Raw genomic sequence first — 16247 nt, 5'->3', positions numbered from 1 at the left:
GTACTTTTTTATAATTGGTTAGTTACCAACCATATTGGGTGACTAGATATTTTGTATGCCATTACTTTGGTGCCTGTTTTCTTTGACATAGCACTATTAGTGGGTACCAAGTATTGCTTTTAGTAATTTCCTGTGATATTGTATGTTTGTACACTCAACTTGGTGTGTTAGAGGGGCTGAGGTTCTTTAAAAAGGTGGTAGCACTACAATAGCAATCTCCAGGATGTTTTTTTATCTGATAGTGTCCGCTATCGAGAAGTGACCCGGGACGAATGGTGCATGCGCAGCACAACAGTTGATTTTCCAATCAGCTGTTGTGACAGCGAGACGGCGCCTGTGCACAATAGCCGACGGAAGAAATTTTTGTGTCAGATTGTGCCCCGCGCTGGGGAGGCGTAAAATCAGATGTTATGCTGCGCATGCGTCGTTCGTCCCGGGCACTTCTTGATAGCGGGCACTATTCGATAGAACACCAGCAGCTGAATGAAGCTGGGGATGCGTCATTGTTTGCTATGATGCTGTTGGCTGCAAAACTGACATCATAGCAACCAATAATGCAGTGCTCATGGAGTAACTCTATGAGTTCCTTTCGGCTCTAAACAATAATGAGATAAATTTTAGGCTAATCTTTACAGTAGACCCCAAGACAATTTCCTTTCTCGATCTACAGATCACTATAGTTGGCAACAGAGAAACTACTTGTACTTTTAGAAAGCCGACTGCAGTAAACACACATTTGCAAGCCTCCAGTCACCATCCAGATCATCTGGTCAAGGGAATCCCTGTGGGTCAGTTCCTGTGGCTTTGCAGGAACTGCTCCGGGGATAACGACTTTAAGAGGGAAGCAGGGGAGATGTTTGGTAGATTCAGAAACAGGGCCTACTCTCATAAAGTCCTTAAAATGGCACGGAAAAAGGCCTGGATAAAGGACAGAAGGGACCTTTGGGCTACGAAGCCGGAAATCCAAAAAAACATTTGTAAAGAACCCCCTTTAAGGATAATCACTACCTATGGGGCCCAATGGGAACAAATGAGAAGTGTACTCCAAAAACATTGGGGGATTTTTAACCAAATCACCTACACTAGCTGATATTGTGTGTATTCATCCCCAACTGGTTGCTAGAAGGGCCCGTAATCTTAAGGATACCCTAGTCCACTGTGCATATACTAGGGTAAAGGCCACAAATTGGCTAACTGATCTGCCTCCTCTCAAGGGCATGTATGCATGCGGGCATTGCCAAATGTGTAGATTTGAAAAGACTGCAATTTTCACTGATGTGAATCGGAGTGTGGTGTTCCAAATTAAAAATGTCATCAATTGTGCGACCTCCAGAGTTATTTATATACTGGAGTGTCCATGTAAAAAGTACTATATAGGAAAAACCAAGAGACAACTTGGAATTCACATTGGTGAACACCTAAGAAGTACCAAGAATTAAATAAAAATGAGGAGAATAAGAAGAAAAGAGAGGATATGTCCCCACTAACGTACACTTTGCAGATTTCCGTGGAGGCAGCATGGCTGGTATCAGTATCAAGGGGACTTATACCCTGAATTTGCCATCACATAGAGGTAATTTTGATACCATCCTGCTGCAAAAAGAAAAAATGTGGATCTTTAGACTCAAAACGCTTGTGCCTCTGGGCTTTAACACTGAATGCAGTTTTCAGCTCTTTCTTGAGAGCTAATTGGGTCTAGAATCCACTATACCTGTTAGGGGCATAAAAATAATCTGTCCCGTTTGACTGTTGACAGGGCTATCTATAGCTAGTATTCAGTTTTCTGACTGTCATATTATTGCTTCTACTTTTTCAACATTTGCTCTGTAATCCCTCTGTGCCTTGATCCCTTTAGTATTGCCAAAGATATCTGCTTGTTTTGATATTTCTCTATTAGAGCCCGTTTGGCCAGTAGCAGAATATATGTGTGGTGTTGGATTGGGAGGTTGACATCTAGTGGCCGTTTAGGGAATTGCAGCTATGAATTATCTTTGTTCTGTGAGAAAACTGTATAAATAGACGACTGCTATTGAACACTCCCATCCTTGATAAAACCCATGTGATTGGGTGAAACATGTCGGCAATGAAACCACGGCAGTGACGTTTTATACGTCACGGATGACACACCGTGTCACGTCAGCACAAGCGCACTACACACTATGAGGACAGTGGTAGCCATCTTTATGTAAGGCATCAAGACGGCGTGCCTAGGCGGCTTTTTCAATGCTATAGCGCTATTAGTGGCCTCATACTGTAATGCTCTCTGGATTTCCGTGCGGCAATTGAGAATTTTGGTTGACTGGATCTGTACACGGACTCTTACGGAGACATCTGGGACCCCACTGCCGCCATATTTTTACAGCGCTAATTTTACTAGACGTACATGTGAGTGTATTTCTTATTTTAATACATTTCGATACATGTTTTACGGAATTACGCTATGTGGCCTTTTTCCTCCTTGCCTTATATCATCACCATCTATTCCTCAATATCATCCTGAGGGACACACAAGTCTACGGTTTACTCTCAGATGTCCATCTCCACCATCTCTCTTGAATATCTATCATCACCCACCACCCAAGCCTGATTCGACCCATTTGGGCGCATGCCCTCTTGGGTCCACGAGATCTGGTAAGCCTTCTCAAATTCTGTGGTGGTGTGCCTCTTCTGTCTTCACTTTGGATGTCACGCATTTGAATTGTCTTTCACACGAAGTCACTGCATTTATATGGACTATCAATTTTTATGAGTCTTGTAAACATTGAGGACTTTTCCTTTTTGCTTAGATGTTTTTTCATCATTAGTTGGGCTTCATTGTCCCTATATTGAACTCTTATGTTTTTTTAGTGCTACACATATTTTTGTTTTATTGTTATATGCTTATATCCTATTGGCCGTGTTAGCTGCTTATTTCATTCTTTGGGCAGCACAGAATTATTGATACTTTCACATCTGGGACACCTGTCAGACATCAAAGACTCTTGCCTATACAGTCGGGTGAGCAGACCATTGGTCCTTTGTCTGTCTAAACTACTACACAAGTACTTTCCTGCAGATATCTTTCACCCACTGTCCTATTCAAGTACAGTAATTCACCTATTGGGTTATCCCTGTTAATGTGGCCTGATCTGAAGCTGAAGATCTGAATCATTCACTGCCAGTGGCTATATGCCGCCCTTTATAGTGTATATCACCAGCAGGATATTAGTCAAACTCAGTTAACCCAGTGGTACCGGCCTCATAGGGCTATTTCCTAAGGGCCATTTCTATTGTACCCAAAGATCAGCAGCTTCTTTAGGGGTAAGTACTACATACAGTGCCTTGAAAAAGTATTCATACCCCTTGAAATGTTCCACATTTTGTCATGTTACAACCAAAAACGTAAATGTGTTTTATTGGGATTTTATGTGATCGACCAACACAAAGTGGCACATAATTGTGAAGTAGAAGGAAAATGATAAATGGTTTTCAAAATTTTTTACAATTAAATCTGTGAAAAAGCGTGGCGTGCATTTGTTTTCAGCCCCCTTTACTCCGATACTCCTAACTAAAATCTAGTGGAACCAATTGCCTTCAGAAGTCACCTAATTAAATAAAATAGAAATAAATAGAGTTCAACTGTGTGTAATGTAATCTCAGTATAAATACAACTGTTCTCTGAAGCCCTCAGAGGTTTGTTAGAAAACCTTAGTGAGCAAACGGCATCATGAAGGCCAAGGAACACACCAGACAGGTCAGGGTTAAAGTTCTGGAGATGTTTAAAGCAAGGTTAGGTTAAAAATAAATATCCTAAGCTTTGAACATCTCATCTCACTGTTCAATACATCATCCGAAAATGGAAAGAGTATGGCACAACTGCATACCTACCAAGACATGGCCATCCACCTAAACTGACAGGCCAGGCAAGGAGAGCATTGATCAGAGAAGCAGCCAAGAGTCCCATGGTAACTCTGGAGGAGTTGCAGAGATCCACAGCTCAGGTAGGAGAATCTGTCCACAGGACAACTATTAGTTGTGCACTCCACAAATCTGTCCTTTATGGAAGAGTGGCAAGAAGAAAGCCATTGTTGAAAAAAAGCAATACGTCCCGTTTGCAGTTTGTGCAAAGCCATGTGTGGGACACAGCAAACATGTGGAAGAAGGTGCTCTAGTCAGATGACACCAAAATTGAACTTTTTGGCCTAAAAGTAAAATGCTATGTGTGGTGGAAAGCTAACACTGCACATCACCCTGAACACACCATCCCAACCATGAAACATATTGGTGGCAGCATCATGTTGTGGGGATGCTTTTCTTCAGCAGAGACAGGAAAGCTGGTCAGAGTTTATAGGAAGATGGATGAAGTCAAATACGGGGCAATCGTAGAAGAAAACCGGTTAGAGTCTGCAAAAGACTTGAGACTGGAGCGGAGGTTCACCTACCAGCAGGACAAAGACCCTAAACATACAGCCAGACATACACTGGAATGGTTTAGATCAAAGCATATTCATGTGTTAGACTGGCCCAATCAAAGTCCAGACCTAAATCCAATTGAGAATCTGTGGCAAAACTTGAAAATTTCTGTTCACAGACGCTCTTCATCCAATCTGACAGAGCTTGAGTTATTTTGCAAAAACAAAGATGTGCCAAGCTGGTAAAGCATACCCAAAAAGACTTGCAGCTGTAATTGCAGCAAAAGGTGGTTCTACAAAGTATTGACTCGGATGGGTGAATACAAATACACGCCACATTTTTCACATATTTATTTGTAAAAAAATTTGAAAACCATTTATCATTTTCATTCCACTTCACAATTATGTGCCACTTTGTGTTGGTCTATCACGTAAAATCCCTATAAAATACATTTATGTTTTGGCTGTAATATGCTAAAATGTGGAAAATTTCAAAGGGTATGAATACCTTTTTAAGGCACTGTAGGATTTTCTGCTTCTCTCCTCAGAAGTTGAGAGAGGCCACGCCTGATGAGGCAGAGGTAGCTGGGCAAGTGATCTACAGGCAGGAGGATGGCCTTCCACTGTAAGGCCGGGTTCACACTGGTATGACAACATTGGGAGCTCATGTCGCTTGACGTGTGAAAATAAATGTTTCAATATGAGAGCCGTCTTAACTGGTCTAACACAAGTCGGTCCAACTTTGAAAATGCCCTCTGCACTACTTTGGTCTGACTTTGATCCTACTTCAGCCCATCGAATATCACCGAAGTTGAATCAAAGTCAGATTGCTGTCTTAACTGATCCGACTTTGGCATGCAACTTGCTCTAATGATCTTGAAGGGGAACTCCACGCCAAATTAAAAAAAAAAATGGCATGGTTTTCCCCTCCAAGAGCATACCCCCATGCCAAAAAAATGACGTGGCCCCCCCCCAAATCCATACCAGATCCTTATCCGAGCACGCAGCCCAGCAGGTCAGGAAAGGGGGTGTGGACGAGCGAGCACCCCCCTCCCTCCTGAACCATACCAGGCCGCATGCCCTCAACTTGGGGGGATGGGTGCTTTGGGGCAGGAGGTGCCTTGCGCCCCCCCACCCCAAGCACCTTAACCCCCCTGGTTGATGAGTACAAGTGCCTCTTCCCGACAACCCTGGCCGTTGGTTGTCGGGGTCTGCGGGTGGGGGGCTTATCGGAATCTAGAAGCCCCCTTTAATGCCCCTTATAATGTCACCGCCCCATCATGCCCCAGGTGGTGACATCATAAGGGGTGGGGCCTCCGGGTGATGTCACCCAGTGACCCCGCCCCATGCCAATATAAGTGCATTGAGTCAATATCGGAAGAAAAACAGAGGGAGAAGACCCGGCAAAAGAGCGAGAAGACAGCGGAGAAGACCTGACAGAGGCAGAAGACAGCAGGCAGAGACAGAAGAATTGGAGAGGGCTAGAAAAAACGGCAGAGGCAAAAGACGTCGCAAGAAGAGGGAGAAGAGCCGGAGATGGGAGAAGAAGTCGGAAGATACGCCGGAGCTGCCTTAATAAAATACTTTAAAAACCTGTGTACTGTGTTTTATTTTTGACACTTTTTTTTTCGGTGAATGGGTAGGGGTACGATGTACCCCATACTTATTCACATAGGGTGGGGGGCCGGGATCTGGGGGCCCCCTTGTTAAAAATACTGGAGGAACATTTGCATTCATTAGTCAGGAAGCTGTGCATGTGACATAGTTGGACATTCCAACATGACAATGATCCAAAACACAATGCCAAGTCAACCTGTCATTGGCTACAGCAGAATAAAGTGAAGGTTCTGGAGTGGCCATCTCAGTCCCCTGACCTCAATATCATCGAGCCACTCTGGGGAGAACTCAGCACAAGAAGGAAAAGTTTTTGTGTTATTCATATTCTCTGAAAAATGGCCAGAGAATTAATAAATTCTGCCAGGGTATGTAAACTAATGAGCACAACTATATATATTTAAAATATCATTACATATCTTAGTTCACATATCCCCTTAAATCAGAGTACCCAGCGAGCCCCCCACTTACTTCAGGGTTCCCAGAGACCCCTAATTACATCAAGGTCTCCAGAGAGTCTCCCTTACATCAGGGTCCCCAGAGTGTCCCTCCTTATATCAGGGTCTCCAGAGAGCCCCTTTCTTACATCGGGGTCCCCAGAGAGCCTCCCCCTTACTTCAGGGTCCCCAGGGAGCACCCCCCTTACATCAGGGTCCCCAGAGAGGCTTCCCTTACAGAAGGCCCCCTTCCAGAGGTTCCCATGTACCTGGCTGGTCTCCGCTCTGCTATGTGTATGTGTGAGGCTCACACAGGAATGAGAATTGCACAATGGAATCTTCCACTGCGGCACTTAGCGGAGGGGGAGCAGCGCAGCATCAGTGCCTAGTACAAGGCTCCCCGCACAGCAGGTGGAAGATCTCCCCCCTGCACACATGGTACAGCTGGATATAGGCAAAAGGCGGCTCGGGGAGGATCGGAGCCCGCATGGGGACACGGCTGTGATATGGAGGGCTGCGGAGGCTGACAAGGGGCCTGTTCTTTTTGGGCAGCTGGGTTTAAAATAAGGTAGGGGCCTGAAGCTGCAGCTCCAATAGCCCCTACGATAATCTGGCCCTGATGCACCCAGTAAGAGATTTTGAGCTATGGACCCCAGATTCGGGGCTATAGCCCCAGAAGTTGCTCCCTAGAGACACCACTGCCTTCAGCTGTTCACCTGTCTTACCAGAGCTACTCTGGCCTTCACTGAGAGGGATTATCTGCATGAGGATAAGTGGCTTTATGTGTCCTGAACTATTTTACTGAAGTAGTGATTCTCAGCTAGACTTTCTGCTGCTATAAAGTCTCCTGGAGACTATGCATTGCAGCCACATGTTATCCTGACTGAGCCACAGAGCCATTGCTATTAGGGATGAGCTTGATGTTCAAATCGAACATACATTCAACTCAAACATCGGGTGTTCGTCCGTTCGCTGAAGAGCAAACATTATGGGACGTTCACGGCAAATTTGAGCGCCACGGAACGCCCCTTAATGCACTGCGAGATAGCAGTGCATTGCTGTATGATGATTGGCAATGCACTGTGAGATAGCAGTGCATTGCTGTATGATGATTGGCCAAAGCAAGCACGTGACCTGCATGCTTTGGCCAATCCTAACGCCCTCTGCTAAGAGAGCCATAATTGGCCAAAGGCAGGGTGCCTTTGACCAATCGTGGCTCAGGGGGACTAAGTCCACGCCCCACACTATATAAGGCTGCCTACACGGTGTGGACGGAGAGCTTGATTTAGCTCTCATTTCATACTCTGCATTTAGCATAGACTATAAATTCAGTGTTTACTCTATATTCGGTTAGTGCAAGCAGTGTATTGATATATATTTACAGTCTCGTGTATATGATCCATGCATCCAGTTTAGCCTATATCTGCAGTGCATTCTGTGGTGTACTGTTTCCAATACATTTCAGGCAGTGTCTTAATATATTCATACCGCCTCATACATATACATATATATATGCATTCAGTTTAGCCTATATCTACAGTGTATTCCGTGGTGTACTGTTTCTAATACACTTCAGGTGGTGTACACAGTATCTAATAGACATGTGCACACTGAAATATTTCGTTTCAGAATTTCGTTTTCCTCAGAAAAATAAATTTACTTAGTTACTCCCGAAATTCGTTTTTATTTATTTTGTTTGTCGTTAAAAATTGCATTCGTCCAAAAATCCAAATTAATTAGTTTCGAATCTGTCATTGAATGCTTATGGTGTCTGTCGAATGTTCAAAGAAGATTCGACGGAGCAGCTAGAACTGTACGACGCCGCAATCGTACATTTCTGGTCGAATTTTCCTTCTACAAGCTAGCTGTAGTAGAATTCTAATGTTGTATGACTAGTAATAATTATATTTATTAATTATTTTACTAGTTAACCAACATTAGAATTTTTCTATAGCCTATGGGTGGATGCATTGACCGGAAATGTACGATTGCAGCATCGTACAGTTTAGCTGCTCCGTCGAATCTTCTTAGAACTTTCGACAGACACCATAAGCCAAAGATTCGATGTTTGTATGTTTTTCGTTGCTTTGTCGAATCTTCGTCGTTCATCTCTGCTAGCAAATCGTAAGTGAAAGTAAGTTGGCTGTACGTGTGTACTTAGTTCTAGCTATTTTACTGCCCCTCCTCTTTGGTTACAATCGGCCAATAACATTCATTATCATCATTATTTTTATTTTACTTCCCCCACCCAATTCCAGCAGCAAACTTTTCTCTCTACGTCAAATCTTTTCTCTCTGTGTCGAATCTTTTCTCTCTAGAATAATCTTGGACTAATAGAGTTAAGGTTAGGCACATTAGAAAACAGGTACGATAGACACAGATTGTCATTGTCAACGTCACGTCGAATCTCCTATCTATATCGAACTGTTTTCCCGACGAAAACGAAAATAAAGCATTTGTTTATGTTGGATCTTTCGGTTTTCGTACGCTGCGCTTTCATTATCGTTTGTTAAAACGATAACGAAAATACCTGATATTCGGACGAAAATGCATTTGGACGAAAACGAATGCACATGTCTAGTATCTAATACAGTGTGTACAGTGTCTACTACACTTATGGTGGTGTACACAGTACACAATACAGTGCAGCCATAGTACAGTTGCTAATACAGTGCAGGCTGTGTACACAGTATCTAATACAGTGTGTACAGTTTCTACTACACTTCTGGTGGTGTGCACAGTACACAATACAGTGCAGCCATAGTACAGTTACTAATACAGTGCAGGCGGTGTACACAGTATCTTTTACAGTGTGTACAGTTTCTACTACACTTCTGATGGTGTACACAGTATCTAATACAGTGTGGTGTGGTGTTGCAAAACAAAATATACATCATGTCTGTAAGGCCACCAAAGAGAGGCAGACGCTCACAGGCCACTAAAAGAGGGCAAGCAGGCTCTGTGTCTACAGTCACCAGTGCTGGTCGTGGACATGGTGCATCCTCTGCAGGTGGCCATGGAGCACGCTTGTCCTTTTTTTCTGCTGCTGGCCATGTTATTGAGCCAGAACATGCAGAACAGTTGGTGGAGTGGATAACAAAACCGTCCTCATCCTCCTCATCCTCTGGCACCCAGGCTCAGAGTAGTTTGCCTGCCAATGCAGCTGCCATAGCAGCCTATTCCACCGACTCCCTGTCCACAGTCACTTCTTCCGTAGCCCCACCATCATGCACGAAGGAGTCCTCAGAACTATTCCACCACAGTGTCGGGTACATGCTGTTGGAGGATGCGCAGCAATTTGAAGGCTCCGATGTTGGTCCCCAGGTTGAGGAAGGGAGTAACGTGACCCTAGAGAGAGAGGGTGCCCAAGAAGGACAAGAAACTGGCAGTCATGTTCATCCAGCTGCAGCATAATGCCAAGTTTACTCCAGTGACGAGGAGGGAGGGGATCTCCAACCCCACTGTACCTCAAGTCCTCTCAAAAACCTGCACTGAGAGGAATGAAGGTTTAGCAATGGGTGTCACAAGTACTTGCAGCCAATCTGCTAGCAGTACACCACCATCCGATTTTAGCAGGCAAATTTCCCTACTCCAGTTGCTGAACCGTAAAAAGAAATTTGGTCCCAGCCATCCACGCTTAGCGTCTGAATGCTAGCTTGGCCAAATTGCTAGCACTGCAACCATTGCCTTTTCAGCTGGTAGACTGCCCCCTTTCATGAATTTGTGGAATGTGCTGTACCTCAGTGGCAGGTTCCAAAACGCCAATTCTTTTCACAGAAGGCCATTGCGGCTCTCTATCAGCATGTGGAAGGCAATTTTTGACCTTGTTGGACAGGGCGGTCAGCAGTAAGGTGCATATTACCGCTGACTCATGGTCCAGCAGGCATGGGCAGGGACGTTACCTTTCCTTCACGGTGCACTGGGTAACTCTGCTGGCAGCTGGGAAGGATGCAGGACAGGGTTCAGTATTGTTGGAGCTTGTTCCGCCACCATGCCTCCAAAATGCTACTGGTGATTCTGCCACAGCTCTCCACCCCTCCTCTTCTTTTTCCTCTATGGCGTCATCTGAACCAGTGGTGCTCCATCAGCGTTCAAGGGGCTACGCAAGCAGTCAGGAAAAAAGATGCCATGCAGTCAGCTGGTCTTCTTAGGGGACAGGAGCCACACTGGGGCAGAGATTCTGTCAGCTCTGCAGGGGCAGGCTCAGAATTGGTTGACGCCATGCCAGCTTCAGCCAGGAATGGTTGTATGCGACAATGACAGCAACCTTCTCTCTGCCCTCCGACAGATACACTTGACCCATATTCCATGTTTGGCACACGTCTTGAATTTGGTAGTGCAGCGGTTCTTGAGCAGGTACCCAGGCTTACAGGATCTCCTGAAGCAGGCCAGAAAAGTCTGTGGTAATTTCCGCCGGTCATACAATGCCAGTGCTCGGCTGGCTGACATTCAAAGGGAATGCAACCTGCCCACCAACCACCTCATTTGTGACATGTCCACCAGGTGGAACTCAACATTGGCAATGCTGCAGCGGCTGCACATGCAGCAGAGGGCCATCAATGAGTACCTGTGCTAGTATGGCACCAGGACAGGGTCAGGGGAGCTTGGCTTCTTTTCGCCACACCAGTGGCTACTGATCAAGGATGCATGCATTAACCTGTCACCATTTGAGGATGGTGAGCAGTGACAATGCATGCATCAGTGACACTGTCCCTCTAGTCTTTCTGTTGGAGCACACGCTTCATGGAATAATGGTCAGGGCAGAACAGTGGGAGGAAGAGGAGGACTTCCTTATCTCTCAAGGCCCTCTTTATCCAGATAGCATTCCTGCAGGCCCGGCAAACACACAGGAAGAAGAGGAGGAGGAGGAGGATTGTGTCAGCATGGACGTGGAGGAAAACACTCAGCAGCAGTCTTCAAGGGATGTTTTTCAGTCCCCAGAAACCCAAGGAGTTGTATGTGGCTGGGAGGAGGTTGTTACGGATCATGTGATCCTTAGTGACCCAGAAGAAGACTCACAATCGAATGCCTCTACAAACTTACGCTGCATGGCCTCCCTGATCCTGCAAAGCCTTTGAAAGGACCCTAGGATTCGTGATATCAAGGAGAGGGATCATTACTGGCTGGCAGCCCTTCTCGATCCACGTTACAAGGGTAAGGTTGCAGAACTCATCCTGCCTTCGCAGAGGGAGCAGAGGATGAAACATCTTCAGGAGACCTTGAAGAAAGGTTTGTGCAATGCATTTCCAGACCCTGGGAGGTTACAAATTCCTGGTGCTGGACAACGTGTTGCTGAGTCTTCGTTCAGTCAGAGGAAGAGGAGAAGGTGGCCGGCTGACGGATGCCTTTAAACAATTTTTCAGTCCTCAGCGCCCAGGTCTGATGGGTTCAAGCAACTATCGCCAGCGTCTGCATTACATGGTGCAGGATCATCTAGGGGCAAGAGCAGACTTGGAGACCTTTCCAACAGAGCATCCACTGGGTTACTGGGTCTTGAGGATTGACCACTGGCCAGGACTTGCTCAATATGCAATTGTGCTACTGACCTGTCCTGCATCCAGCGTCCTTTCTGAACACACATTCAGTGCTGCTGGAGGGTTTGTAACGGATCATAGAGTGTGCCTGTCCACAGACTCACGTTAATAAAAATGAATTAGTCTTGGATCAGCAGCAGCTATCAAGCACCTGATGCTGATGTAACTGATTGAAATTTCTATGGATGTGGGATCCCTTGAAGACTGCCTATACTGACTATCCTATTCCTCCTCAATCTTGATGATGTTAGCTTCCAACAATATTTTTGGTTTAAGGCACCACCACCACCACCCAAGACCCAATTTTTCTGCACCCAACAAGAGTATTTGTGAGGGGTTACAGTGTTGTGGCACCACCACCACCACCAGCCAAGGCCCTATATTTCTGCCCCTGTTTAACAGGGGCATGTAATTACAATTTTTGATATAATATTTCAACGCAGGGCCCGTTCCTGCACACAGCAAGAGTATCTGAGGGGTTACTGTGTTGTGGCACCACCACCCAAGGCCCAATTTTTCTGCCCCAGTTTAACAGGGGCATGTAATTAAAATTTTTGATATAATAGTTCAACGCAGAGCCCATTCCTGTGCCCAACAAGAGTATTGGTGAGGGGTTACAGTGTTGTGGCACCTCAACCACCACCCAAGGCCCAATTTTTCTGTCCCTGTTTAACAGGGGCATGTAATTACATATTTTTTGATATAGTATTTCACAGCAGGACCTGTTCCTGCGCTCACCAAAAGTAACTGTGAGGGCATACAGTGTCCTAGTACCACTGACACCTAAGGCCCAATTGTCTGCAGAGTATATAGGGCAGGCTGTATAATATATATACTTCTGTATATAGCAGAGTATATAGTGACTGTGGGACCCCCATGCCATTTTTTTCTTAAATTTGGGTTCCCTTAATATCCATACCAGACCCAAAGGGCCTGGTAATGGATGGGGGGGGGTTTAAATGACTTAAAATGACTTTTTTTCCTTTAGAAACGTCATTTTGCTGTGGTATTTTTCTAAAGATACCCCCCAGGCACGATATTTAACCGCTTGGCGACCAGCCGTCATTATACAGCAGCAGGTTGGCGTGATCCCGCAAACCGTCGTAGCTGTATGTCGACTTGCGGGATCGGGATAGCAGGCGCGTGCGCCCACTGCACAGCGGGGGTGCCGATGCTCGTGGCCGGCGTTCATAATCACCAGCGGCCACGAGCAATCGTGAGCAGGAGACACAGAACAGGGACGAGTGTGCGTAAACACACACTTTCCTGTTCTGTTCTGACAGGAGTGACAGACCGTGTGTCCCTAGCTAGGAACCACGATCCGTCACTTCCTCTAGTCAGTCCTCTCCCCCTTCAGTTAGAATCACCTCCCAGGGAACATAGTTAACCCCTTGATCACCCCCTAGTGTTAACCCCTTCACTACCAGTGACATTTATACATTGATCAATGCCTTTTTATAGCACTGATCGCTGTATAAATGCCCATGGTCCCAAGAATGTGTCAAAATTGTCCGATGTGTTCACCATAATGTTGCAGTCACGATAAAAATCGCAGATCGTGGCCATTACTAGTAAAAAAAATAATAATAAAAATGCTATAAATCTATCCCCTATTTTGTAGACGCTATAACTTTTGCGCAAACCAATCAATATACACTTATTGCGATTTTTTTACCAAAAATATGTAGAAGAATACATATCGACCTAAACTGAGAAAAAATTTCTTTTTTAAAAAACAAATGGGGATATTTATTATAGCAAAAACTACAAAATATTGTGTTTTTTTCAAAATTGTCGCTCTTTTTTTGTTTATAGCGAAAAAAAATAAAAACCACAGAGGCGATCAAATACCACCAAACGTTTTCTATTTGTGGGAAAAAAAGGACGTCAATTTTGTTTGGGTGTGGCGTCGCACGACCGCGCAATTGTCAGTTAAAGCGACGCAGTGCAGAATCGCAAAAAATGGCCTGGTCATTCAGCAGTCAAATCTTCTAGGGCTGAAGTGGTTAAAGAAATATTTCATTTTTACTGTTTCACTTTAAGCATTATTAAAATCACTGCTATCGAAAAAACGACCATTTTTAAAACTTTTTTTTGCATTGATACATGTCCCCTGGGACAGGACCCAGGTCCCCAAACACTTTTTATGGCAGTAACTGGCATATAAGCCTTTAAAATTAGCACTTTTGATTTTTCAACTTTAACGGTGTTCACGTGTTTGAACAAATTTTTTGCCTGTTCGCATGTTCTGCTGAGAACCGAACCGGGGGTGTTCGGCTCATCCCTAATTGCTATGGAGAATAACTGTTTTTGCAGCTTTCATAATCTGCTTTGTGCTATTCTGTGGTGCATGTATGCTATTGCCATTCTGACCCTGTTTTGCATTGCTGCTTCTAACATAGCACTTGTTTAGTAAATTGCAAATTACAGTTACTCTCTTTCTGATCACTCGACTGACTACCCATCCTGGTACCACTCATCATTAACAGCAGAACAAGATGTGATACTGTTTACAACTAAACCTATCGAACCAAATAGTGCCCCATACACAACAATGATTGAAAGCAGCTGAAAGCAAACTGCCCGGTTTATCCGAGGACTATCATCTCATAAACAGCCTTGGATGCATCATGCGGTTCTGTAACAATATTCTGATACATAAATGTATATCAGAAGTCTTCCATTTATATACTGATGAGGTACACAGTATTGTGCCGATCATCCCACACTGTTCTATGCTATAAATCTATCGTTCCCCCAGAATAGATATCCGGGCTCCATAACAAAGTGACACAATCTGTGAACTGCTCTGAAACGGCATTGTAGGAAGTTGAAAATCTGTGTACTGCCAAACACAATAGTGTTGCTTTTAAAAACGCTTCATACCAAGCTCGGGTCACGGCTAATTCAAGCGAAGAAAACAGTTGGAGCGATTAGCATGAATCACTAAAAGCAAAGTTTAAAAAAATAAATAAAAAAATAAACATACAAGCATAAGTGATGAAAAAGAAAGATCATACAGAGATAAAACATTACCAGTGTGAAATATATGTAGATGAGTTTTATATCTCTTCGACAAAAGCCAAACAAAGGCCTTACCTGCACAAGCAAAACTAAATTTTCATAGAAGAAAAAGACAAATATTTACAGCAAGAGGATTAATCATACATCTTACACTACAGTAGTAACGGCGGCAAGCAATCTACTTTAGAGAAGAAGAAAAAGAAGTACATTTTTTTAATTTAAAATCATTTTTTTTGCTTGAACTACTTTGGAACAATTTGTTTGGGAAAATAAAAATCAGCATTGACATGGTGATCACATGGCTTTGTTTATGAACAAACTGACATCTGCCACTTTATTTCTTTCTTGACGCACTCAATGTGCACCTAGATAATATGCTTTTCTTTTTCTTGTACACACAGTATAGGCTCTTCACAGGGGCGGCCATGAGGCAGGTGGCTGTCCACCTAAATTTTAACATTATAGCCTAATAGGGCTGTACACATGCAGCAGCTGTGATACCTTGCTTTACTTTGCAGTCACTGCATTTTTAACTTGTGCTGCAGAGTTTGACAGACAACATAAACTCACAAATTGAGATGAAGCACTCCAAACCAGTGTTTCCAACCTACGAGATTGAAATTTACTGACACAACACCCAAAATTTACTGGCAAAGCAACATTTTTACTGGCATTTCCAAAATTTACACAATAATGCCCCGTACACACGGTCGGACTTTGTTCGGACATTCCGACAACAAAATCCATGGATTTTTTCCGACGGATGTTGGCTCAAACTTGTCTTGCATACACATGGTCACACAAAGTTGTCAGAAAATCGTTCTAAACGCGGTGACGTAAAACAAGTACGTTGGGACTATAAACGGGGCAGTGGCCAATAGCTTTCATCTCTTTATTTATTCTGAGCATGCGTGGCACTTTGTCCGTCGGATTTGTGTACACACGATCGGAATTTCCGACAACGGATTTTGTTGTCGGAAAATTTTATATCCTGCTCTCAAACTTTGTGTGTCGGAAAATCCGATGGAAAATGTGTGATGAAGCCTACACACGGTCGAAATTTCCGACAACAAGGTCCTATCACACATTTTCCGTCGGAAAATCCGACCGTGTGTACGGGGCATTACAGTTTTGAGTGCAAATTTCAATACTTAGACTACAAACAAGTACAATATGCAATTAGAAACATGATTTAAGGTGGATATTAAGGCAAAAAGCATATTTAATATTTTATTTTCGAAATAGTA

The sequence above is a fragment of the Aquarana catesbeiana genome, linkage group LG07 (genome assembly GCF_042186555.1).
Source record: "Aquarana catesbeiana isolate 2022-GZ linkage group LG07, ASM4218655v1, whole genome shotgun sequence".
Lineage (NCBI taxonomy): Eukaryota > Metazoa > Chordata > Amphibia > Anura > Ranidae > Aquarana > Aquarana catesbeiana.
This window is presented reverse-complemented; position numbering follows the sequence as displayed.